The following is a 26,674-nucleotide window of genomic DNA, read 5'->3' as shown; positions in this document are numbered from 1 at the left end:
GTAAAAAACAGGCATGTGACGTGCACTATGATGCTGTCTGTTAATTAGGCATCCCTGCGTTCGGACCTCCACTCCCCCGTTATTAGTGTCCTGCCCCTGTTACCACCCACAAATGGCCTCTCCTGTCACTCATTACACTGGGTTGTCTTTGCTTAGCGAGCGAGTGGATTCCGATCGCTCTGAGTAGTTCACGCACGTGCAGAATGAAGCGTGCGCTTGCGCGGTCGCTTAACATCGGGTCTGAATGAGCTCCTGTATTCAAATCATTAGTGTGACATCAGTACTATCGACGTTTCAAAGTCCTAAGATATTTTCATCACAGTGAGTCACAGGTAGTGTTACAAGACAATCAACATGCTCTTTAACAAGGGAACTTTGGAGAATATATATATATATATATATATATATATATATATATATATATATATATTAGGGGTGTGCACCAGCCACTTTTCGTGTTTTGTGTTTTGGTTTTGGATCTGGATCTTTCTTCGTGTTTTGGATCTGGATTGGTTTTGCCAAAACCACCCTTCCGTGTTTTGGGTTCTGGGTTTTGTGTTTTGGATCTGGATTTTTTCTTAAAAAACAAAGAAAAACGCTAAAATCACATAAAATGGGCCTTTTTTTTGTTCCTACGCTATTAATAACCCCAATAACATTAATTTCCACTCATTTCCACTCTATTCTGAACACCTCACACCTCACAATATTGTTTTTAGGCCAAAAGGTTGCACCGAGGTAGCTGGATGACTATGCTAAGCGACACAAGTGGGCGGCACAAACACGTGGCCCATCTAGGAGTGGCACTGCAGTGGCAGACAGGAAGCCAATCAGCGTTATGGTGCTCATTTGCATGTAGCACGAACCCGGGAGATCCGTGCTACATGCATCTGTGTGATTGGCACAGAGCAATGACAGGTCCGTGAGACCCGTCTGTGCTGCTGTGGTAAAAAAAAAACCTGTGTAAAAAAAGAAAAAAATGGCGTACCCCCCCCCAAAAAAAGAGCAACCAGCCCCGGGCATTAGTAACCCAGTGCTGGGTGTGCTTAAATACAGGGGACAAACGACGTAGGGGTCCCCTGTACTTAAGCACAACCAGCACCAGGCTAGTCAGAACCAGCGCTGGTTGACAAACGACGTAGGGGTCCCCCGTATTCTGCGCAACCAGCTCTGGGCTCTGATCCGGTCCTGGTTCTGGAAATACAGGGGAAAAAAATGAGTAGGGTTCCCCTGTATGTTCCAGAACCAGCACTGGACTTTTTCTAGCGGGGGGCTGAGGCCACAGCCAGGGGAGCCCTTTCACCGGGCCCCCCAGCCGCAGCATCAGCCCTGACCACTAGTCAGCCCAGGCCGGGGATCCCTGGAGAGCTGGGGACCCCCCCAATAAAGGGGTCACCCTCTCCAGGGCACCCCAGGCCCAGGCTGATAGCCCGGGGCTATCCCCGCCACCCCTGGTGGCGGTGGGTGGCGGGTTGATTGTGTGGTGTAAATAAAGAATATCAAACATTGTCTTTACAAGTAGAACTGCAAGTCACAGCTAGCCTGCCCCGCATGCTGGTACTTGGAGAACCACAAGTACCAGCATGCAGGGCATTAAGGGCCCACTAGTACCTGTAGTTCACCTGTAAAAAAAATGTTTAAAAAAACACAGGACACACACACCGTGACAGTATAAGTTTATTAAACATACACACACACACACATGTACACATACTCACCTATGTAACCTGTAGCATCGGTCCACTTGTCCGGTAAAGTATCCATAGGGGACCTGTGAAAAAAAACATACTCACCATCTCCTATGCGAGGTTCTGTCCTCTTCGTTCCAAAGTAGGCATCCCCGGACTTGGCAAAAAAAAAAATCGAAAACGCGATCCACGAACTTAGTACCGTTCTATAGAACGGTACTTCCCGAATGAGAGCTTAGCGGCGGGGTATCACCATGGAAACCCCGCTGCTAAGCGTTCATTGGCTGAGAGAGGTCATCTCCCGTCTCTCAGCCAATGAACGGCTCCCTCCATTGTAGTCAATGGTGGGAACCGCAGGGTAAACTTTAATAACCTTGCGGTCCCTGGTCCCTTTCACCAGTGCCGGCGGTACTGTGGCGCCGGGAGAAGCTTGGCTCCGGGCGCAAGCTCAGCAGAGCTTGGCGCCCGGCAGCCAAGAAGCGGCAGGTAGCTGGCGCTGGGAGAGAGTACCTGCTCCCAGCGCCGGTCAGGCGTTGGGCGCGGCGGGCGTTTGGCTCTGGCCGCGAGCCAAACCTGGCTCGCGGGCCAGCAGCCAATCAGAGGCGGACGCGACGAGCCAATCGCGGCTCGCCGCGTCATAGCCCCGCCCACTCGCGCCGTCTTGTATTAGACGGCGCCGAGCGGGAAAGGGCAGTTCGGCGGCGGAGAAGGAGGAGAGAAGACCTCCCGAAGAGTGGAAGATCGGCGCGGCAACAGGGGCGGCGGCCGCGGAAGAGGCCAGAAGACGCCGCTGTCAAGAGAGAAGACAGGCGGCGCCGGCTGGAGGAAGAGAAGAAGAGGCGGCGCCGCTGGCCAGGACGGGCCAGCGGCAGAAGAATGCGGCTGAGGACCGGAGAGGACTGCGGGGGAGGGAAGTAAAAGAGCGTCACGAAGCTCCCCCCCGCAGCCTCTTCCAACGTAGCAGGTAGGCCCTCCGTGAGGCCCACCATATACCCCCCTCCCTAGACCGCCAGGATTGTCGGGCGCTAGGCCCGTGTAGCATTGTCGGGCACTAGGCCCGTGGGTAATTAGGCGGGCACAAGGCCCGGGCACTATAGCGGGCATTAGGCCCCAAAAAGGATCCCCTCTTAGGTATAAGTGGCCTGGGTACTAGGCCCAGGTCACTACCCAATAAAGTAGGCGGGCACCAGGCCCGTGGCCATAAATCAGGCATAGGCCTGTACCCATACAGGAGGGCACTAGGCCCTATATATGAGCCCCACAGATAGGCAGGCAAATAGGCCTGAGCCCCATAATAAGTGATCTGGCCATTAGGCCTAGACCACTACCTACCACCGTTTGGCAGGCACCTAGGCCTGAGCCGCATGTAAGACCCTGGGCGTTAGGTCCAGGGCCCTGAGCCCATTAGGTGTGCCCCTCATATAGAAAGGTAGCCCCCGCATAGATGATTAGAGGTGTGAGCAGTGGTGGAGAGCTGTACGGCTTCCACCCATGAGGTAGTGGTTTCCCCAGTCACCGAGAAGAGGAGCTGGCCAGCTCTGGATAGGTAGCAGACATTTAAAGGGACAGCACTGTGTTTTGCTCTTGTGTATTTAGTCTGTGTTTGGTGTTCCGTGCAGGGCAAAAGTTTAGTTGTTGTTTATATCTGTCACACTACACACACTGTAGGTTGAGGGTGATGCCGTTTTAGTATGTGTAGTTGCTTGACATAGGTTTAGGCCCTGCACGGCTGTGTTGTGTATCTCCTTACAGGGACCTGTAGGCGAGTGAGCGGACGAAGAGCAAGAGTGGACACGGTGAGGAATATCTGTGTGTACTGTCTCTCCCTGTTTGTCACTATCTTACTCCTTCCTTCTGGGCGGACGGTGAACCTTGCAACCCGGTGCAAGGACGGATCTTCACCTGGTGCGTGAGTACCGATAGGTGAAAATTCGGGATCTGAGGCCAAAAGTGCCAATGATGATCTTCACTTAAAACCTGAATTTATCCCCCGGTTCGGTAGGGCGCGTCGGTCGACGTGAGGAAGGACGGTACTCACCTCGTCTCCTTCCCCCTAGGTCATCGTGTCCGTGTTCTATTCGGAGGTTCCAGGACCGTCTGCTCAACACACGGCCTGAAGGTGAGAGGGTGCGACGCAAGGTAAGTAACAGACGTACACCTGCACGGCAGCAGGCATTGCACCGCACCCGCCCCTCACACCAGCAAAGCAAATGTTTTTTTTATTGGCAGGAAAATTTAGGAACATAATCATTTGGCAGCATGAACCTCGGGACTAATTGTATGGTTTCATGTACAAATAGCTGAGTAATCTGTTCAGGATATGTCCTAAGAACTTCAGTTGCTCATGTCACTGCAGGTAATACATACAGTAGCTAGAGGTGAGATGTCCTTATCCCCTCACGGACTGCTATAATTGTTACACATATCTTGTCATCTCCCACAAACAACCACGGTGAAGCAGACGCAATTAAACATGTCCCTTGGGGTAAAACACTTGGGTGCTGTTTTCTTATAGCACGTACAGAGTGACCCCTTTATGTCTGCCTTTAGAAACCTGTGTAGTGCTGCAATGATCCAGTGCTAGTACTGCCATTGTTCTGCGTTAGCAAAATGAAATCACTAATTAGGCTTTTTTAAGTGTCATTCACCAGATGCTTTCAAGAGAAAGAAATGTGGGACGTCTTACTGAATGAAAATATGCATAACAAGCAAATGCTTTGGAGTTGATTTTCATGAGTGAGTGATGATAAGTTGGATCTTTGAAATTTCTGTCTTGGAGGCCATTAATTGCATAAAAACACTAGGGGGTTGACAACTGACATCAAAGTTCCAAAGTAAACGCTTCATTCTTTTCAGAACTTCAGTGAGAACTAAAGTATAATTTTACAAAGGTAGAAAAGACTGCAAACTCTACATCCAGTAGAAAGGATTTTTCATTTTTACGCTAATATCATGCTAAGGACAAACGGCTGGAGAATTTATAAGCCTTGTCGTCAGGACTCGTCACACATAGGTCAGGTCCAACATGCTGCTTCCTCTACACCAAAATGAATCTCTTTAAATAAGCGAGCTGCTTGTGTTAAGAAATTCATTATCAACCGGAATTGTTAAAAATGTAAGCACAAATGGAAATCTCTTTGTACTTCTAGGCTATGTTTAAGAAATCGGCTGTCAACATTTTTCTAGTGGATTTGAAAGATATCTGAGTTTTAAGCCACAAGAGGGCAGCACGTATTGCTCATTAAAACAATAATTTATAACCCATTTATTGTTATCAGAAACCAAATATGGATGTTCATTAACTGTTAGTTAGTGTATTATAGTCACTAGAGTATTGAAAAGATAAATATACAATTAAAATGTGTACAACTAAAGAATGTTGTACATTATTTCTGCACAAATATATATTATATATATTACATACATATATATATATATATATATATATATATATGTGTGTGTGTGTATGTAATTGCAACGCGATTCCCTGCGCCTGCATACACTACGGTATGCTATGGTATGCACTGCAATCGCACCATCCATTCCTGTGGAGGCACGGGTGTGAACACAGTGCATGGCGCGATTGGCAAGGCTGTAGCTTGGCATATCTATATATATATATATATACAGTTAAATTATGCGTTTAAGTATATATATATTATGAGTAGTTCATATATATATATATATATATATATATTTATATATATATATATATATATATATATATATATACTTAAACACATAATTTAACTATCCAGGTAGTTTGGATGCACATTTATTTGACCAAATCAAGGATAGAAGAATGTTCAAGTCAATCATGTGTGATCTAGACAGAGATTTATGTAGGGAACATGTTGAGAATAATAGTGGTAGTGTTGAAATCAGACAATTAGGACAGAATTGTTCTCTCGATCATTGAAGGCAGAATTAGTAAAATGGTTTAGTCATTCCTGTGGGAGATAAGGACTTGTATTCCCTGTCTACAAATATTGATTGAATAGGACAGTGGCAGTAGCTAGGATACTTTTTTAGTGACAGAGAAGTTAATGATTTAGCGATTAGTTTGAGGAAAGCCTAACCTAACATTTAGCAATTGCTTGCATTGTGAACAGTGCCATATTTGACCTTGTCAAATTAGCAGAAGCCTTAAACAGTATGGAAGCAGCTCTCTGCCTGCTAAATATTGATGACTGTTGTCAGAGAGTATAGTAGGCAAAACACATACACATGGGAAGAGTACAGTGAGCAGCATAAGTAGGGATGCAGAAATGTTTATGAATACAGATATAACAGACACATCTAGTTTATATCACTTGACGTCCACCAACGAGATACAGCACCTTTAGTTACCTACCACATACATTTTTATCAGGTTGGAAAACATGCAACATTATTAATTTATCAGAATACTGTATATATTTGTAACAGGTCACAATAAATTGTAGATGTCTGAATATTGGAAAAAGTGTGATACATCTGTGAATATTCTTCCTTAAGACTGGGGTCTATTAATTATTTTTTACAATTTTACATTCTGAACTTTACATTCTGCATTTCTGCATACCGTAGCAATGCAGAATGTTTTACCACCGCAAGTTATCAATGTTTTGACCATTGACAGGTGGTTCCAAAAGACACTTCTCCTGCAGTTTATTTTGATTTTGTGCAGTCATCGTATCGCCGACTTCCGAGTCCCCTGGACATATTTTATTCAATGTGGGCTGCTTTGCGCATGTGCACGCCGACAGGTCATAAATGCACAGTAAAGAGCAGCAAAATCTCGTAGGAGAAACAGTTTGATCTCTCTACTTTCTTTTATACCGAATACTCGGCAGCCAACGTCAGACTCCGGATCACATTGTAGGTATACATGACCCCATATATTGTGTTTTTAGCTTATACCGTGAAAAACACAGGTTTTTGCAGCTGGTTTATTTAAACACACTTTGCAGTCTCCATAGTAGGGTATGGGGCTGCGATGCAATGCACAAATGGAGGAACTGCAGGAAAATCGGAGAGAAACTGTGATAACTTTTCCCAGCAAAAATGCTGGAAATGTGGCCTAAAAGAGACTTTAACATGTTATAGGATAGACTACATAAAGAAAGAAATAGACAGCAGACAATAAGGGGAATCTTTATATAATATGTATATGAATCTTTCCTTAAGAAATTATTACTTTCAGTTGATTATAGTATCTATAACAGTGGTGAGAAATTGTCAGCTGTAGATGTGACTTGCAGAGATCACCTTATTTCTTCTACTTAGTCCATCACCATGTAATGATTTGATGCCATAGAGCAGGGGTTCCCAACCACGGTCCTCAAGACACACTAAGAGTCCAGGTTTTGAGGATAGCCGTACTTGAGCACCTTTAGTACCTTAGTTATTTTGATTTAACCATCTGTGCTCAAGCATGAATATCACTAAAACCTGGACTGTTAGTGTGCCTTGAGGACCGAGGGTGGGAAACACTGCCATAGAGTGAGTGCAATATATTCTGTCTCTGAAGCATGTGAGCCTATGAATTTGTGGCAATGTCTTCTCTGCCACTAGTTAACTTGGCCTATGGGAATGGGAATACTTCACAATACTGCTTTAATCTCATAATGTGGTAAGAAGCCTACTTAGCTGACAATACATGCTGCAACATCACTGCCAATATTGGGAAACTGACCCAAAAGCACACACTATGAGCCTAATGCAGAGTTGCAGGCAAGTTGACGCAGATGCAGCCGCATTGCATTCTCGGAAATAAATGCGGATCTCTGGCTGTATTCTGAGTTCCCACATCTAGGCAAAGGCATTGCTCCTATACATCTGCTTGTGAAAGCACATTTGCACCAACCCAATACCTGGTGCATGAGATCCATCTCCAGTCAGACAGATCTCTGCGTACACTCAAATGTATATAGCCCAGAATTCCATCTATACACCCACAAATCCCCTCAGACCACTTTGCCCATGCGCAAGTGTAAAGTTGGTGCCCAGTTAAACCCGCAAATGGAAATAGTTGACTACTGATCATGCGCAGTGTGTGTGCAAAATGGACTTGTGTGCAACTCTAAATCAGCCTTATGTATGGTCACATAACGCCAGACAATAATTGATTGTATAGGCATACGGCAAATTAGAAAATATGATAGAAAGATGCTCAATATTCGTCATTGTCTGCACTAACTGGCCCCAGTGAAGATGGAAGTTATCCAACCACATGAAGTTAGACCAGAATGACCTTGCCCCATTTGGCCACCTACATGTAGCAGGATGACCCCATGGCATGCATTAGCCTGGGGCACAAGTAAATCACACTGGCCATTCCTTTTTGGGAGACTTGTTTACAGCATCAAGTAAGACAATGCTATGTAATAAAAGGTTAAGTGACTACTATGTATGTTATTTTAAACTGTTGATTTGCTGAGGAACACTGCACTGTTTATGATGTAATATATAAAGGTTGGTTTCCTTTTCCGCTTTCAGATAGTTTTAGAACATTGCAACCATCAGTTTTCCATTATTTAATGTAGCAAGGTCATGCATAGTGTGAAATAATATGAAACATATTTATGAAACATATTTATCCTCTGTATTTATTTTCTACAAAAAAGTAGCTGTAAAACGTTCCAACATTTCCAGGTAATTACACAGAGTTATTACACATTTCTCTGTGGTGTCATTATTTTCCACATCTCTGCTACAGACTTTTATAATAGGCTATTTAAATAATCTCTTGCAATGTGTACTTGTTTTCAATAATATATTTCAAAAATATTTTACACAAACAATGTTTGTAAATATTGTAAGAGCTACTTGTGAGTTTCTATAACACCTATAACGTATGTGATAGAAAATAGAATAACATAGTGCTTAAAATATCTCAGCAAGCATCAGTTTGTTTATGAATCATATGGTACAGCTCTTACTATAAAGAAGCCTTTCTGTTTTATATTTCATATGCTTTATCCATACTTGCTTGCTCTTCTGGAATGTCTTGAAGACTCACAAATTTTTGGAAGTTCTCCCAGGCTGAGAGTAGGTCACAGTCCTGGTCAGAACCTGTCCACTTTGCCAGTGAAGTGAATGCGCCAAGACTGAGATAACGCTATTCTCAGCAAAATTCATCATCATGTCCCAACCATACACTGTAGTGAATTATGGTGGGCCAGGGCCCCAATGACTGAAATTATGAGGTGATGTAAATCACGTCACCACAGCCCTTGCAGTTGCCCCTTGAACTTTCACTTGGGGAGGTGTGTGGGGGGGAGAATTATAACATAGAATTATATAATTATCAATGTATCCACTTAATCTCCTAAAATCATAGATTTTATACAGTTAATTTACATGATAGCATAAAGAAAAAGTGCAAACTACAAGTGACACCTTGATATGATGTTGACATATAATATACATTTATGGTTGATGTGCAGTAGGCGAAATTGCTGTCGCTTACAAATACTGCTAGAATACAATCATTACAGCAAGGTTTAAAAAATATGCACTACATGTAGGAACTGAATTAGAATGTCAGAATCTCCATTCATTAAATAAATCAATCAGGCACCATGGCTCCTCATGATCGGCCTGGCCCAGCATTAGCTAGCCAGGTTGGTTCTCACTAAAGCAAGTGGACAAAGAGCATGGGATCCCCTACTAGACTAGAAAAGAAACCAAGGCTAGACAGTCTTAGCTGGTTTCCACCATTAACAGGGAAATCTGTCATCATCAGAAGCTTGCTTTGGCTGGTCAGAGCAGAGATGAAGAACCCACTGCTGGGGCTTATAAAACAGCAGCTAGTCTCCCATCTCAAAGTCTACCAGCACTGCACTGGAAATCATTGAGACTCCACTCGGCACATTTGGACCATGGGTCACTAGGGTGACGATGAATAATGGAATACCTGTAGTGTAAATGAGGATTCAGAGTATAACAGCAATGGGTCCGTGAGACCCCATTCTGTAATACTAAAATAGCAATAAAATGGAAATAAAACACATACATGATTGTTTTCTTTTAATGAAACAAAAAACGTTTAAACCCTTTACTATTTACTAGTTTTATATATATATAAATATATATATATATATATATATATATATATATATTGTGACACAGTTAGGTTAGGGGGTCCCTCTCCTGGGTAGAGGACTCCTTCCTTACACACACACAGCAGCAGGGAAGCAGCACACCAGTCTGGATGCAAGTACAAGCTGGTCGGCGCCAGTCTTTATTGTACAATGTCAGAAATATAAAGAAAACATAAATATAAATCCTAGCCCTGTCGGGGCACTAACTTCACAGGTAGTTCCCTCACTACCAGAACCTGGCAGGGCCTAATGCCCTCGCCAGCAACAAAGGCACAGCACAACACTCACAGTTAGGTTTCCAAGTGTCTCTGAGCAAACTCCCAGCCTGCTCTCCCAGGTGAGACACTCAGCCTTATCCAAACTAGGCTTATATTGGCCACTCTCAGGTGGAAGCCCTAACAAGCCTGTTACCAGGCTGCGAGAACCAAAACCTGGAGTGGCCGTGGGTGGAGCCCTCCCTCTCCTCTCACCCACAACCCCCAGGTCCCAAACCGGCTTTTCAAAAAGCCGAAACTCAAGCCTGCTACACTGCATACTCTCTCCTGGGGGTTTAAAACACATAAGACAGGAATCTGGGACAAATGTACCTGCCACAGACCACTTTACCAATGATCCTATCACAATATATTTATATATTTATTCTCGTTTTGTATCCAAAGTGTATCTTCATTTTATAATGCAAAGTGAATTTGTCTTGTAAACCATTGGGGAAAAATTATAATCCACTAGGAATATAGTCCATGGGATATGTACTCCACATGTAAACCAATGACTTTTCTTCTTGTAACCCATGAGAAATGTTCTTAATTTGTCATTTACAGTTATTCTTCTTCTTATCTAAGTGGAATAAAAAAAGAACTCTAAAAGAAGAACATGAACAACTCAGAGCTGTGAAGTGAACTAACTGGGACTCCCCTTTACCACTTAGCCAGTCACAAACAATTTCTAACGCAAGTCACAATGTGATGGACTAGCGGTATGGAGCATGCCAGGGACTTGCTGTTCGATTGCTGATGTCTGCAGGATATAATGTGTTGCCCAATTATTCAATTCTAAGTTTAAATAAAAATCCATTCCCAGTTAATGTATGATGAAGTCATATACCCACTCTGCCCATAAAGCACATTTGCTAAACTTTATACATACTGTGCAAATTTAACAGTTGAGTAAGGGTCATTAAACATGCTAAAATGCTGTGAAAATGATTGTAAATTTTATAGCAGCATGGGCAAAATGATAGTGTTGGCAACGATCACAGCTGTAACTGGTCCTAAGATCCCAGAGGGGCAAAGGTCTGTCAGCATCGGCGTCACTAAACTTATAAAGTACAGTATGTTCACATGTACACATACACAATTCTGTGCTTGGATAAGCAAGGCAATACTACAAGCATTAGAAGAGGAATTTGTAATTCCCAGTTGAATCTTTTTTGTTGTTGTTAATTTGCTTTACAGAGAAAGGCAACTCAACTCAACTTTAACCTCGATATAAGAAAACAACCTCTGCTTTAGAAACTGATTATAAATGCTTCAATGTAAGCGATTATTGTCTTAAACAGGACAAAAGCAGGCTACAGAAGACTGCTTTACAACATAAATTGTCATAAAAAAACCCTTATGTTATAAAAGCACATTCAAGTGAGTTTAGACAAATAATGTTTTCTTACCTCACATATATATGTTTACAAGGTCTCACAATACCGTGCAGTGTCTTTGGAACCTCATCTACCCACCACATCTGGGACTGATTACCTTGGAGTCCCAGCAACCACCATTTTGTGTAAGTACTTTTCCTCTATCTGTTCTATCACTTAAGGTGCGTACACACTGGGCGATCAGGAAAGACAGTACGATTACGACATCGTAATCGTACCATCGTTCCTGTTCCCCTGTAGTGCCTATGCCAAACGATCAGTCGTTCAGTGTAGGCACCCTCCTTCATTTCTGAACAAGGCCAATCTGTCGTTATCGACAGATTGACCTGCATGTTCAGACGATGGACAAAATCAGAAATGACCAGCAGAGCGAGCATCGCTGGTCGTTTTCGACATTGTAGTGAACGATTTGTGCACGATTACTGAGCGGTTGCATGATTACGATGTCGTAATCGTGCAATCGCTCAGTATAATCGCCTAGTGTGTGCGCACCTTTCCAGCATCTCTTTCATGAACTACTGTAAGCTCTGAAAAGTAATAAATTGGAGAGTGATAAACCACCAGCCAATCAGATGCTAATTGTCATTTTTAAAACACAGCCTGTGGCATGACAGTTGGGAGCTGAGTGGCTGGTCGTTTATCACTCTCTACTTTATCACTTTTCAGAGTTTAGTACATCTCCCTCTAAATGAGACAATTTCATTTATAGATAATGCAAATAATAAGAGTATTTACACACTAGTGCTACACAAAACCAGTGCCTCTTGTTAGGTAAGCTATATAAGTCACACAGGAGAAAACAATCGTACATGGCTTCCATTAAACCTATCACTCTGCCTGTCGTCAAGTGCAATAAAAAGCCTGAAACAAGCTGAACATGCAAGCCTTGTGGGAAATAGTGAGTAAAAAATTTGATTTCTGTGGTAATCTGTTTACATCTAGCAGTAGGGGATTAGTCAGATTAAAGTCAAAGAATTTAGACCCATTAGGTATGCTAAATGGTTGCTGTCAGTTTATTGGGTTAAATTCCAGCAATCACTAGGAGAACAGGGAGAATTATGATCAGATTGAATTGTCAAACCTGTTTCTTCACACTTTAATTCTGTTTTAGCAGCAAGTGTGCATATCAATTACCCTTAATGAGACAAAATAAAAAAGAATCATACAATGAAAAAGTAATCCCAAAGATATGGTGACATTAAAGAATGTCAAGATAAACCATCCTTATTTCCCAGGTAGCATATGATGGATAAGCGGCAAGATGATGTTTATTGTTGTAGGATTCTGTGATAAGTCACACACTCCAGGGAAGTTTATTTCATATATAATATTGTATAATATTTGACCTGTCCCTGCAATTTATAACTTTATAGCTTATTGTCACACTGTCACATTATTTAATCATGAATGAAGAACATATTGTGCATACGGTTTTGGCACTGAATCATAACATAAATACATCATTTAAGTTTTTTTATTGTTATATTATCGACATAGGTATTATATTTGTAGTTCTAAAGGCTATTCATCAGGTATACACACAAAGAATGACACACAAATATTACAGTAAAGTAATAATTAATAACGCACTGGTAACTGTAGCTTTTTCTGCTCACCCTTTCACAGGTGTACATTAGTTTACTGTGATAGATAGATAGATAGATAGATAGATAGATAGATAGATAGAGAGAGAGAGAGAGAGAGAGAGAGAGAGAGACAGATAGATAGATAGATAGATAGATAGATAGATAGATTAATGTCTTGAAGAAAGTGAGGTTGTAGGAGATTTGCATTTGAACACTAGTGTTATCTGAATGCCTGGGCAGCTGGAGAGTTGGGAATCAATTTACAGATATGCAGCATGCTCTTCTGAAATCTAATTGGAAAGGTTAAGCATTATGCCTTATGTTTAATTATTAATTAAATGAAAAGTGGTAGCATCTGGTGGCAAGGCATTGTTTGTTTTTTTTCAAACCATTATTTCCATAGGGTGAGTGAATGCTAGATGTGCACATATGTTTAGAAAACAAGCCCATGTACCAGCCGTGGTCATAGATTTAATACTAAACAAGTAATACAAATAAAGTTAGAGTCACATGCTGTAATTTATTTTTTACACAATATCTGCATTAACTTTAGTGTCATTGTGTAAACATTATATAAAACAAACATTTAGGGGAGCATGGAGAAAGATAACATTGTGAGAGATAAAGTACCAATCAGCTTCTAATTGACTCAAACACAGCCTGTAAAATAAGAAGCTGATTGGTTACTGATTTATCGCTCTCCACTTTATCACTCTTCATGCGTTGATAAATACCCCCTTTATACCCCTTTTACACCACAGCTAAAACCCGGGTTATTGCAGGGTTAACCCAGGTACCTCCTAGGTGTAAAAGAGGCCAGGGTTGGATTCCCGAGTTGAGTGACCCAGCAATCCAACCCAGGTAACTTGCAGGGTTTTACACGGGAACAACCCATTAAACCCATTTGCAAATCATTCGACCCGGGTCCCGTTTACAGAATGGGAACTTCCGGGTCTCTCTGCGCCTGGAGTGATGTTATATACAAGTGCCGGGAGTAGTGCTCCACTATACCCGTGTGCAGTGTGAATAGCGCCGATCCGGAAACAAGCAGTAGAAAAGGTCTGTCCTGGGACTAACCCGTTTTGGAACTGAATTCCAGAACTCGGGTCAGACCCAGGATTTAGGTGTAAAAGCAGTATAAATGTAAAATGTGTTTCCCAGTAGCAAATGTTTCTTATTATCTGAGAAACAACCATATCTCAGTGCATTCGAAAAATATACAGAGGTTCCCAAACTGGGTGTAGAAGGTATTACCGCGGTCGGTATTTAGACCGTCGGCTTGCTGACTACATCCCCTCAAACTCGGTCCTCAAGTCACCCTAACTGTTAAGGTTGTAAGGATAACCATGCTTGGGCACAGGTGACTTAATTAGTACCTCACGCTTTTGATTTAACCATCTGTGCTTAAACATGGATATCCTTAAAACCTGGACCGCAAGGATGCCTTGGGGATCACGTTTGGGAACCTCTGTTTTAAGACATTAGTGAAAGTTTTATTGTGTAAATTGTATGTACCTATTTATCAAAATAGTGATAAATGCCTTGCAACAATTTTAACAGCAAATTTTAGAACACGTTACGGGGTAATTTGGCAACTCTACACTTGTCCTGCGATCCCTCTTCGCTCTCTGGACCCTCCTGAAGATCTCATTAGCTACAGTGTCAAGCTCTGAAAACTGTTAGTTTTTGGAGCTTGATAAATAGCACAAGAGAAACATGTGTTAATACTTTAATAATAAGGATATTACTTAGCTAGAATTGCTGTTGAAACTGTTATTTTCGCATGATTATCGGGACTGGTGACTTTGAGAAATTGGGCCCTTAGAATTGATTAGAAATGGAATATTATGAGCGTATGCTGTATATTTATTATTTTATAGTCCAAACATATCACATCTTGAATACATGCTGGTATTTTTTATAAAACAATTGAAAACTACAAATGTAATAGAACTTATATTTAAAGGAAAACTTTAAAAAAATTTCTGCATTCTTATCCATTAATGGACAACAGTGTAACACTTAAGCTGCCCATCCACTAGCAGACCTCAAAACGACTGCACGATTACAACATTATAATCATACAGTCGTTTGTCAGTCTGTGATGTGGCTATACTGAACGAGCAGTCATTCAGTGTAGGCACATCAATCATCTGCAAACATGCTGAACCTGAAATTATCGTCAGGTTGTCCACCTGAGACCCCTTTTAGACTGGCGGCCCGACCCGGCACTAATGCCGGGTCATTGATATCACCACCATCGCTGCTGAATCTCATATCCAAGCGCCGGCTCGCCCTATGCAGTGAACGGGACCGGGTCGCCTCGAACCGGGTTACCCGTTCACACCGCACCGCAAGCCAGGTTGAACTCGTGTTCAACGCTGCTCGCTACCCGGGTTGAAATGCCGGGTCGCTCTGCGTAGTAACCCGGGTTGCTGCGCGTTCATGTGCAGTAACCTGGGTTATTTGATGGCAGTGTCAAAGGGGTATTATAGTACAAGACATTGCAGGACAAGTACAAGATAGATAAACATTGCTGCAATAGCTGTCTTATCACTCAAATAAGTAGGCCCAGCCAAAAAATTACTCTATTAGGAGCTTTCTTTGCTGCCCAGGCCTTACTCTTATCCCTGCCCAACTTGAAACAAGAGACAACAGAAAGAAAATAAATGGTAGGCCAATAATATTATTATTAAAATGGAAAATGCAGTTAGGAAGGCAGCACCTAGGTGTAGGAGGGGATGTAGTTGGTCTCAATACCAACAACCGAATCTTGACAAGGGACTTAAGATAGGCGTCGAAATACCATCACCTATCTTAATCCTGACACCGGAACGCCAAAGGACGCCAGCCAAAACAAGGTAAGTCCGGGGTGCCCCTTAGCATTAGCCATGGGGGGGGTTAGGCACCCCGGGGGGATGTTAGGGTTAGGCACCACTAGTGGAGGGTTAGGGGGGGAGAGGTGTAGGTATAGGATACTTACATGACCTGTCAGGATTTTCTCCCTTCGGGCTCCTGGCGTCAGGATATGAACTATTCAGCCGCCGGGACCTCATACCTATTCCGTAGGGAGAGTGCAGAACGCAGGAAGCCTCCCGAGCAGAGTCCCAGCATTGCACTGCACGTGCTGTTTTTATGCTCTCTTATACTTACATGGTGCTCACTACAGTATAGTGAAAATGATTTAGCAATACACAGCCCCCCTTATATAAACCAGAATATTCATAGTAGAAATTAGCCTAGGATCCTGCCTTCTATTCAACAACACTGGATTCTCCACTGTCAGTTTTTCGAGGACAGAGTGGTTGGGAAGTTCTCATGCATGTCCGCTTGGAATGTGTCAGAAGAGCAGATTTGACAAACAATCCATTTTGTATGAGCTTATCTGACACCACTCTCTTAGATCTTTGGATATATACTTAGAACAGCAGGGTGCAGGAAGCTGGATCTTTATATTAACACAAATGTTTTGTGTGAGTTTCTTTAAAGTAGTAAAGGTTTTAGTGTCATATGGGATATGCAATATAGAGTCAGTCAGACTTAACATTAGACTTACATTAGTGCTATTCACTAATCAGTCACAGACATCATGTACTGCCTACAGCCACATTCTGGAATCTTTGACGAGCATTATAAAATCATTTGATCTCCACAGTACTTCAACAACTATATTGGTGCTTTTAGTTTTAAGTGCACCCTTTAGGGCTTGTAAAAACGGGCTTGCAAAACAATGCTAATTAGACAAACATTGTACTTTTTCCTTACTATTAACAGGGCATTAGAAGCGTGTTCTCGAATCTTCCCTGCATCTTTCGGAGCAGTGTAACTAGCAGGCATGTGTGGCCCAGTATCCAGCGGAAAGAGCCGGACAAGGGGCGAATGGATCTGAAAGGATCCCTCTTCGTGACCCCGGGCTCCTTCCTATAGTTTGCGAGAGCAAACGCCATCTGAAGATGGCAAATGCTTCTGCAGTCAAACTCTGAAAGTATTTTCGGAGCTTGATGAATTCCTGCCCCCATACTAGTGTATGGGGACAGTGGGCCATACCGGGAGAGAAAGGTAAGTAGGAGATATCTGTGATACTAGTGTACAGTGACAGCGGGCCATTCCGGGAGAGAAAGGTAAGTAGGAGATATCTGTGATACTAGTGTATGGGGACAGTGGGCCATACCGGGAGAGAAAGGTAAGTAGGAGATATCTGTGATACTAGTGTATGGTAACAGCGGGCCATTCCGGGAGAGAAAGGTAAGAAGGAGATATCTGTGATTCTAGTGTATGGGGACAGTGGGCCATACCGGGAGAGAAAGGTAAGTAGGAGATATCTGTGATACTAGTGTATGGGGACAGCGAGCCATTCCAGGAGAGAAAGGTAAGCAGGAGATATCTGTGATACTAGTGTATGGGGACAGTGGGCCATACAGGGAAAGGTAAGTAGGAGATATCTGTGATACTAGTGTATGGGGACAGCGAGCCATTCCGGGAGAGAAAGGTAAGCAGGAGATATCTGTGATACTAGTGTATGGGGACAGTGGGCCATTCCAGGAGAGAAAGGTAAGCAGAAGATATCTGTGATACTAGTGTATGGGGACAGCGGGCCATTCTAGGAGAGAAAGGTAAGCAGGAGATATCTGTGATACTAGTGTATGGGGACAGTGGGCCATTCCAGGAGAGAAAGGTAAGCAGAAGATATCTGTGATACTAGTGTATGGGGACAGTGGGCCATACTGGGAGAGAAAGATAAGTAGAAGATATCTGTGATTCTAGTGTATGGGGACAGTGGGCCATACTGGGAGAGAAAGATAAGTAGGAGATATCTGTGATACTAGTGTATGGGGACAGTGGGCCATACAGGGAGAGAAAGGTAAGTAGGAGATATCTGTGATACTAGTGTATGGGGACAGCGAGCCATTCCGGGAGAGAAAGGTAAGCAGGAGATATCTGTGATACTACTGTATGGGGACAGTGGGCCATTCCAGGAGAGAAAGGTAAGCAGAAGATATCTGTGATACTAGTGTATGGGGACAGTGGGCCATTCTAGGAGAGAAAGGTAAGCAGGAGATATCTGTGATACTAGTGTATGGGGACAGTGGGCCATACTGGGAGAGAAAGATAAGTAGAAGATATCTGTGATACTAGTGTATGGGGACAGTGGGCCATACTGGGAGAGAAAGATAAGTTGGAGATATCTGTGATATCTGCTGCATTACCTTTTTGATGAATGGCCCGATAACTTAATTTCTACAATTGCAGGTGAAAATGTTTATTTTTTTGTAGAAATGAAGTGATGATGAATAGAACCCATAAAGACAGCAGCAGCCTTCCTATTGTTTGGTTTTATTATTTGAACATAGAAATATATAAAGAAAGATCATGAAGACTCTTCTATCTTATCAAAATTAAAAAAAAGTACATTTTTTTACTTCCAAATTTAGATTTTCTAGTATGTTTATAAAACAAGCCAGATATAAAATGTGCGGTTTATATATTACTAAGACATAAGTACAGCTCCTTTGCATCCCTTTTCCCAATAACAGTTTTCACCATGAAAATATTTGATATGCTATGATTATTTTTCTTAGAAGTAAAATGCCTGTAGCCCCTGGATTATCAGGATTAGTCAGAATAGACACATATAACAGCTTTACTGCACTTGACATCCAAAAGGAAACAAAGAGTGGTATTTATAGAGAAAAAACTGTTATGACATCGATGTCCCGGTTTTCTGCTTCAATAAAATGAGAGCCATAGATATATGACAGGCATCAAGTACAATTGTAACATTCATGAAGAACATTATAGGGCCCACCTTACTTTCATTACTCACACAGACAGATGGTATGGGAAATGACAAGCAGGCTTACAGAATACATGCTGGATGTCTGAGAAGCCACGTCATAAGGAATGAGAAAACACAGTAATGTCTAGCTTATAATTACTCTAGGAAGTAAATCAATAGGATCTTTTCTAAAGGCTAATGTAGCACTCAGAAAAGCATACCAACGTCCCAGCATAGTCTCTTTCTATTCCTGGTCTTCTGGGCTGTAATATGTGTGAACTTACAACCCCTTTCTTTCTTATCTGAATTTCTGTCTCAGATAATTTCTAACCAAATATACACATTTGAAAGTGCAGGAGCAAAAATAAACCTAGTTGCTCTTATCAAAAAATTACAGAAAATTAAACCAATACAGCAAAAGCTGCCCACACGTGGGCTCTTTTCAGTTTAGTCACTTGGTACAAGCACACAAGTTCAGCGTTCAGGCCAAACGGAAAGACTGCATGGGGGATACCTGCTGATATTTTATTAGGCCCAAATAGATGGTGTGGGGACCATGTGGCTCTGAATATCATTGCAGTCTCTCCTATTGCTGCCTAATACTGCAAAAAGCAGCAGTGGCCATGGATGTGGGTCCATAATGATATGATACAAATCAAATTGTATCATAAACCAGACTGCCCACTGAATCTGGGAAGCTGGTCTACTTTCCCAGGAGTCAAGGAGAGTTCATCAAATTTTGTGATTCGCCCAAACACAATGGAGTAGCTACCATAAGTGCCTGGGGGTATAGCCGCTATGGGGCCCACAGGTGAGTGGGCCCATCTTCTCTGTTAAAGTTTCATGGGGGAGATGTATCAAACTTTGGAGAGAGATAAAGTGAAGATGCCCAAAGCAACCAATTTCTGACATTAATCTAGCACAGTCAATGAAATCACAGAAGCTGATTGGTTGCTATGTTCAACTTCTCCACTTTATCTCTCTCAAAGGTTTGATACATCTCCCCCATGTGTTATATACATTTTTTACCATTGGGTGGAATTTAAGGGACCTTACAAACAATTGCTATGGAGACCACAAATATCTCATTACTCCCCTGCCCAAACATGTAGGGAGAGTAGTCAGCTATGGCATGTGGTTGGCAGATGCCTGCATACACAGTAACATAGCAGTCATATGCCAGACAATTAGTGAATATTTTTGTGTTCAAGCACAATGCTCACTGGCAATATCGCTGTGTGTGAGACAAAAATTTGTTTTGTTTAGTTAATTGACTGTCTTATAATTATGGAAAAAAACAAAAAATCTTCAAAAAGTTGTAGGTACTTAACCACCCAAAAATGGGCACTCTGTTCTTTCTCACTGTGAACCACCCAGTCACATGAATAAGATGCTGGACTGTGTGCAATATAAATCATTTTCTCTACAGTAGAAAACGTCCATTGCTCTACAATAAAACCCTAGGAAAAAAAAATAAGGAGTTATATTTAGAGTTCTCAGCTTCAGGTAACAAAGTTTAGGGGTCATGGTTTTTTTGGAAAGGGCACTAGATTGCAGCAGCACTTCTCTTATGGTAGCATTAGAATGGTACGTGGTCACGTCCCCTTCTCTACAATGCCGATATTAATGACATTTTAAATCGTGGGGGCGTGGCTAATATGACGCAATTCAGCACGAATCGTGTTATCAACTGCCTTTCCTGCCCACTTTACTCTGGGAATTGGGCAGCGCAGGGCAGTTGGGGGCACTGTGGGATACTTGTATGCCTTTCTGAGTGGCCGGGAGTACCACCCGATTTTTGGGAGCCTCCTGCCCATTCCAGGAGGGCTGTCAAATATGGTTAAAATAAATAAAAACAGAACTGCATGCATGGAAATTCTGAAATATATAGGGCTCTATTCTCATCATGTTACTTAATATTTGAACTCGCCCCGAGCACCGGAGCAATTCATCATTGCTCCAGCGCCGAGACAGCTGATCCGAAAATCAGCTGTCTCCACAGAACATTTCACTGCTCCTTACGGAGCAGTGAATCTCCATTTATGTGCTGATCCTGAGTCGAATGCTGCTGCAACCGCTTTAGTGTCTTCTGCCATAGTCGGGTCTGTGACTACATTCTAACAGGGCCAGATTAAGGCGGGGCGCCAGGGGCATTCATCCTGGGGCCCCAATTGGTAGAGGGGCCCCCACAGAAGGTCAATGTGACCCTGCCAAGAACAGGTGTCCAGCGACACCAGTTCACGGATGGGGGCCGGGTTCAGAAGCCGCGACTGTTCTATTGAATGCAGCAGCACTGTGAGTGCTGCTGCATGCAGCACCGACTCAGAGCGGCTCCCAAGTCCCCTCATCAGCATCATGTGACACATGTCCGTGACACTGAGGGAACCCAGGAGCAGCTCTGCCGGCTGGGACACATCAGGTGAGAGAGGCTCCGTATGGAGCTGGAGGAGGGAACAAGATGTACAGTGTGTTTTGGGGGGGTAGGCACAGGAGCCATGTGGCTTGGAGGGGGCCCCCCACAACGCAGTTGCCCTGGGGTCCCCACAAGCCATAATCTGGCCCTGCATGCTAATATCAACAAGGGCCCTTTCCCTGGTGTACAAGAGTGTTCGTCTGAATGTGCAAGGACTGAGACGCCCACTTTCAGAGTCTTTAGACCCTCAAATGCCACTTGGTGAGTCTTTAGATGCAGTCATCAGTCGCACAACCGAAACTTGCACAAGCCCCATGCTAGGTGCAGATTCTCTTATAGCGACACTCCAATAACATGACATAAGATGGACCATCTCCGTGCATCCGCTTATCCACCTCCCTGTCACTGGCTGTAATGATGCAGTTTGCATTTGTCACCAGCTCTTTGGTCGCACATCTTGAGACACTGGACACCGCCGTAAAAACATGGGAGAAACTTCAGTCGTAGTGGTTAGGTAATAATTTACTATTTACCGGCACTGCAGTGAAATACTATTTTAGCACAGAACAATGTATTCTTTATGGTTCATATATGACTATTTCAATTCTGGGACTTAAGGTATGTACTGTAGCAATGTAACATAAATGTGAATGATGATGCAACATAGGACTGACAAACCATACTTCCTGCACTACTTCAGTATTCACCTATGGCAATGGTCAAATAAATTGTAGGGTGATACAATTGACAATACAGTTATTACTAATCCCCACTCCCCTCAGTTTCTGTCACTCCTGTAGCAAAATGAGTTAGCTGGAGAGACCACTAAAGAAAGTACAATCTTAATTATGCAATCAATAGCAGCATGGGCTGCTTCTAAAGTAATTTCTAGGCCCCTGAGCAATTTTTCCTTTGGTGAGGGACCTCTTCGGTAAAATCAGCAAATTGCAGGCTTGCCAATTTTTTAATTAACTATAATTAGATAAATTGCTAAATGTATGTTGTCTCTATTTAAATTAGTTGTGTTACTGAATGTCTTATACTTACGTCGAGGAAATGTTTTATATTCTGCCTATAAAAATGAGGTGAGCCTAATACAGTACCTGCACCACTTCCATGTTTATTTTTTAAATCATTATTATAAAGCTTACAAAAAAATATGATACTGTAATGTGACACTCACATTCTGATATATATTGCATTTATTTCTATAGCATCACCATATTACAGTGCACTTTTGATTGAATCATCCACATCATTCCCTGGCGAATTGGAACCCAAACACACACAGAGTATGGGATGGGTCCATTTTTATCAGAGCCAATTAACTTAACAATTGGTTTCTGTCTATGGGAGGAAACTGGAGGCCTCCAATGCAAACCACCAAATATACTGTATAAACTCATGCATAGAAAGACAGAAAATTATAAATGTGTTATTATGCTCTCCGCTAGCTCAGTGAAAATGGACTTGCTGTTCTGCCAAGGTTAACTATACAGTCTTGTTAGGCTTCTATAGATTTCATTATTGGCTCATAAAAAAAAATCAATAACGTCATAGCAAACAAATATATAAAAATGATTCTTTGTTTATTTTTTTGGATGCTTGAAAATTGAAAATCAATAGATCGCAGTAAAAAACGGTGTGCTTTCAGCTGAACTATAATAGATTTACAAGCTCATACAACGCTGTCTTCTAGAAACTAGAGTTAGATTTTTAAACTATATTTTAATAAAATAACCATCTGTAAGAATAGTAGAAACAAATACATAACATTACGTAGTGATAATATTAACAATGTCTATTTTATGGATGCATGTTAATATGTGTTTTAGTGATGTAACCTACATTCCTGTCTGCTGCTTTGTATTTAAATGGTCTTTTGTTCAGCTGTTTGTTCAGTCTGTGTTGCTGAGAGTTTGGGGGAACGTGCTCACCTCAATGGGCTGTTGGTAGAAATATACTGTTACCCATTCCCAATTACCAACTGTACTCTAGTTCCATCAAAGACATAAACTGAATCTGGATTAAATCCTTGTGTTGAATAACATTTTGTCCTTTGTCCAAGGGACCAAAAACTAGAATTTTCAGCTTGAACAAGCAGAGAAATTGTGCCTGTAAACTCTTGCACAACTCTGCCAAAAGTTCTATGTGATATATAAATAACAATAAATATTTGCTTAACAGGAATGCACTGCTACTGTTACATCTCTTTTAGAGCTACAAATAAAATATAACCCTGTTACTTCAGAGGATTTACTTACACAAAAATGTGTCTACTAAATCAGTTAAATGAAAAAGTAAAAAAAAAAAAAAACAAAGGTCAAAAATACATTCTCAGAGCTGGTAGTATATCTTTTGTGATTCTTAAGAAGTTCCACTAGTCAACATTGTACCATGTAGATGGATACTTTTACATGATTGTACATATGTTAAACCTTACTGGGAGACATTTTATTTATGATCAGGATATGTGTTCTCGGGTAACCTGTGATTTGGTGACAGAGGATGGGGTAACATTGATTCTACAATGCAGCTCTGAATTTACTCTTTTCTTTCATTAGCTCTATGCTTGACTGCCATAATTACTAGCAAATGTTCATCTAAACTATATAATGGATATAATATCTGCTAATATCATATAAACAATTGGAATTTTATCGTACATTTAAAGCAGCAATTACATATAAGAGTTTTCTTCACTAAATAGCAAGTTAAGTACCTTTTATGTATGCATCTGATATGCATTGCTTATACCTATATTCCTACCTACAGATCATAATCTCATTTTCAAAACCTCTCTGGGTGGGCAAACAAATATGTCTACAACACATACTTGCCTACTTTTGAATATGTATTTCAGGGAGATTGTGAAAGCACCACCTATGAGCACGGACATGTACTGCTACATATGAGAGGTGTGTCATAAAATTGATTTACATCCAAATGTAAATGAGACCCAAAGCAGATAGTATAATCTATTTGTTGATGAAAACACACTAAAACTTTTCAGACAATGCATGTAGTCATAGGGATCATTGTGCCTTATAACCAATGCAGGGAAATTATACTAATAATCCTATTTGAATGTATATATCTCTGTTTTTTTTTTATAAAACAGCTACATAATGGGGGTAAGGTGCAATCAGGGAGATTACTAGACTCTTAAGGGAGACAGGGAGATTGCTGCAATTTCAGGAAGTCTCCCTGACAATGAGGGAGAGTTGGCAAGTATGCTACAACATGCTCACATTTATAGAATGTCATGTGAGGGTACGGGGCCACAATGCATAGAGCGGACACACATTGTCTGCCATACACAGGAGTTGTGCCAAAACCTCTCTGCTGACTACATCATGTACCTTGTGACTTTGGTTGCCACGGTAATTGAATAACACTGTGAAAAATAAATCTGCACAATTATAAAAAATTTATATCAGCCTGAAGAAACAAAACAAAGAGAATAAGTAGTTGCCAAAGCTGCTTCTTACAGCCCACCACAGTGATTTATAATTATTTTCCATGAGATCGCTATTTTAATAAAGGTAACAAATTACATGTAATTCAGTTTCAAATATTTCCATGTTTATGTCTTATTTTATCTATGAAAAATAATAATCTTAGTTATCAACGAAAAGAGGGAAAAGCATGGATCTATCACTGTAATTTAACATTTTTAGAGCCAATAATTCTACAACCAATGAAAACCATTTATATTGACCTTTTAAATTCCTCACTGTACACCACTGACAGCTGCATGATATGCAAATGTCAGGGATGAGACAGATTTATCAGGCATTCTAGTAGTGTGATAGGGTTGCAGGGAGAGATGGAAAAAATAATAATTACAACATTTTTGTAATATTTTCAAATTTCTAACACAAAAACCCACCTCTGATATTTCGAAAGCAAACACATCGCTGTATGTCAGCATCATGGGTCTATTTTATGACTGTATGAAGTGACCAAGTAAAAGAAACAACAAAGGTTTCTTTCTGGAGATTTTATTTGTTTTTAAACCTATTATTTTATAACCCATAGCAGCCAATTAGAAATGTAATTGATCAGCATAGTGCAAATCAGATTTATGATGTTCACCTCCAATTAGCTGCGATAACCCGTTTTTCAGCGTTTTTCAGCAAAAATGGTTATCATGTTATCCAATTAGCTGCGGTTCGAAGTCTTCCATAGCAATTATCGCTAGTTAGTTTTCACCATCTCTGAGTAGGTGAAAAGTTGTGCAAAATCCCAATTTTTGGTCTAAAATGTCGGAACTTGGTGCAGAACCCCTCGGACATCCCCCTTAATGACTAATTAGGCAAAAATATTTTTTTAATTAGCTTATTTGGGCCAATAATTTAATTTTTGGGGTGAAAAAGTAAAAAGTGCAGGACAATGGATTCAAAGTATTGGGTTAGGACTTGTGGGGGGCTGAATGGATGGGGCAGGAATCTTAAACATTGCATTGCAGCAGGTGTATTTTAATTTTTTTTTAAAAGTGCCCTAAAATTGCTCAAAAATATACTTACCCCCATTTTATGTACCCCTAATTTAACTAGAGCATTACCTTTGGCCACATTTTTTTTTATTTCTATCTTTTTTTTAATGTTATAGAAAATGCATATAACAGCCATTGGACACTATTTAAGAATTCAAAACCCTTTGATTATGGACAATAAAATACTTCTATACTGTTACCCAATATTAGTTTTCTTTTTTTGGGGTTACAGGCTGATTTCCCCATTTTCACCTGTACTTTGGACTGTCATCCCTGCAAGAATTATCGTGCAAATGTGTTATTGCTGGTTTTGTAATTGGGTTGCATAATAAACGGGAGCGCGCATACATGCGATAAGCGCCAAATTTGTGCGATTGGTCATAAACGTTTTTGCCAGTGAAAACGTATCATTATAGCAGCTAATTGGATACCCCCCTAAAGCTGGATACACACCTATACAGTAATCGGGCCGTTCATCCAATATCGAGAGAACGGCTGTTGCATTGTATAGGTGTGTACGCTGACCCGATGCAGGAGCATTAGCCAATATATGGCTTTTAACGCTCCTGCAAATGTCGGGATCGGGAGGTCGCATCTTATGTATGGTTTAATATTTATCGGGTCAACCTCCCGATCCCATAGAAGCCCGTACACACTGTGCTATGTTTGTACAGTGTGTATGCGGCTGACAGGGGGTCACACTGGGGACAGACTGCACGGCTGATCGGGACAGTTTTACCCTATCAGCCAGCAATCGTAAAAGTGTGTACCCAGCTTTAGACCAAACTTGTTTGAAATCCCCTTAGGTGGGTCCCAAAATGAATGCACAATTGGAATTGAGTGGATTTTTATTTATATATGCATTGCAGTCCCTTGTGATTCAATAGTTTTGTACAACTACATTTTAATCCATTACGTGTTGCCAAATTGGCTATGGTGAAGAAAAAAAATGTTTGATATGGGTTACACCAC

At 41.4% G+C, this 26,674-nt stretch overlaps 1 protein-coding gene across 1 annotated transcript in view; it reads right to left on the bottom strand.

Annotated features, from left to right (window-relative positions):
• The window catches only part of UNC5C (unc-5 netrin receptor C), a 379,402-nt gene that overhangs the window by 306,134 nt on the left and 46,594 nt on the right, over window positions 1-26,674 (bottom strand). The window lies entirely within an intron of this gene.

Source organism: Taudactylus pleione, unplaced genomic scaffold (genome assembly GCF_031769625.1).
Source record: "Taudactylus pleione unplaced genomic scaffold, aTauple2 ptg000055l, whole genome shotgun sequence".
Lineage (NCBI taxonomy): Eukaryota > Metazoa > Chordata > Amphibia > Anura > Myobatrachidae > Taudactylus > Taudactylus pleione.
This window is presented reverse-complemented; position numbering and strand designations above follow the sequence as displayed.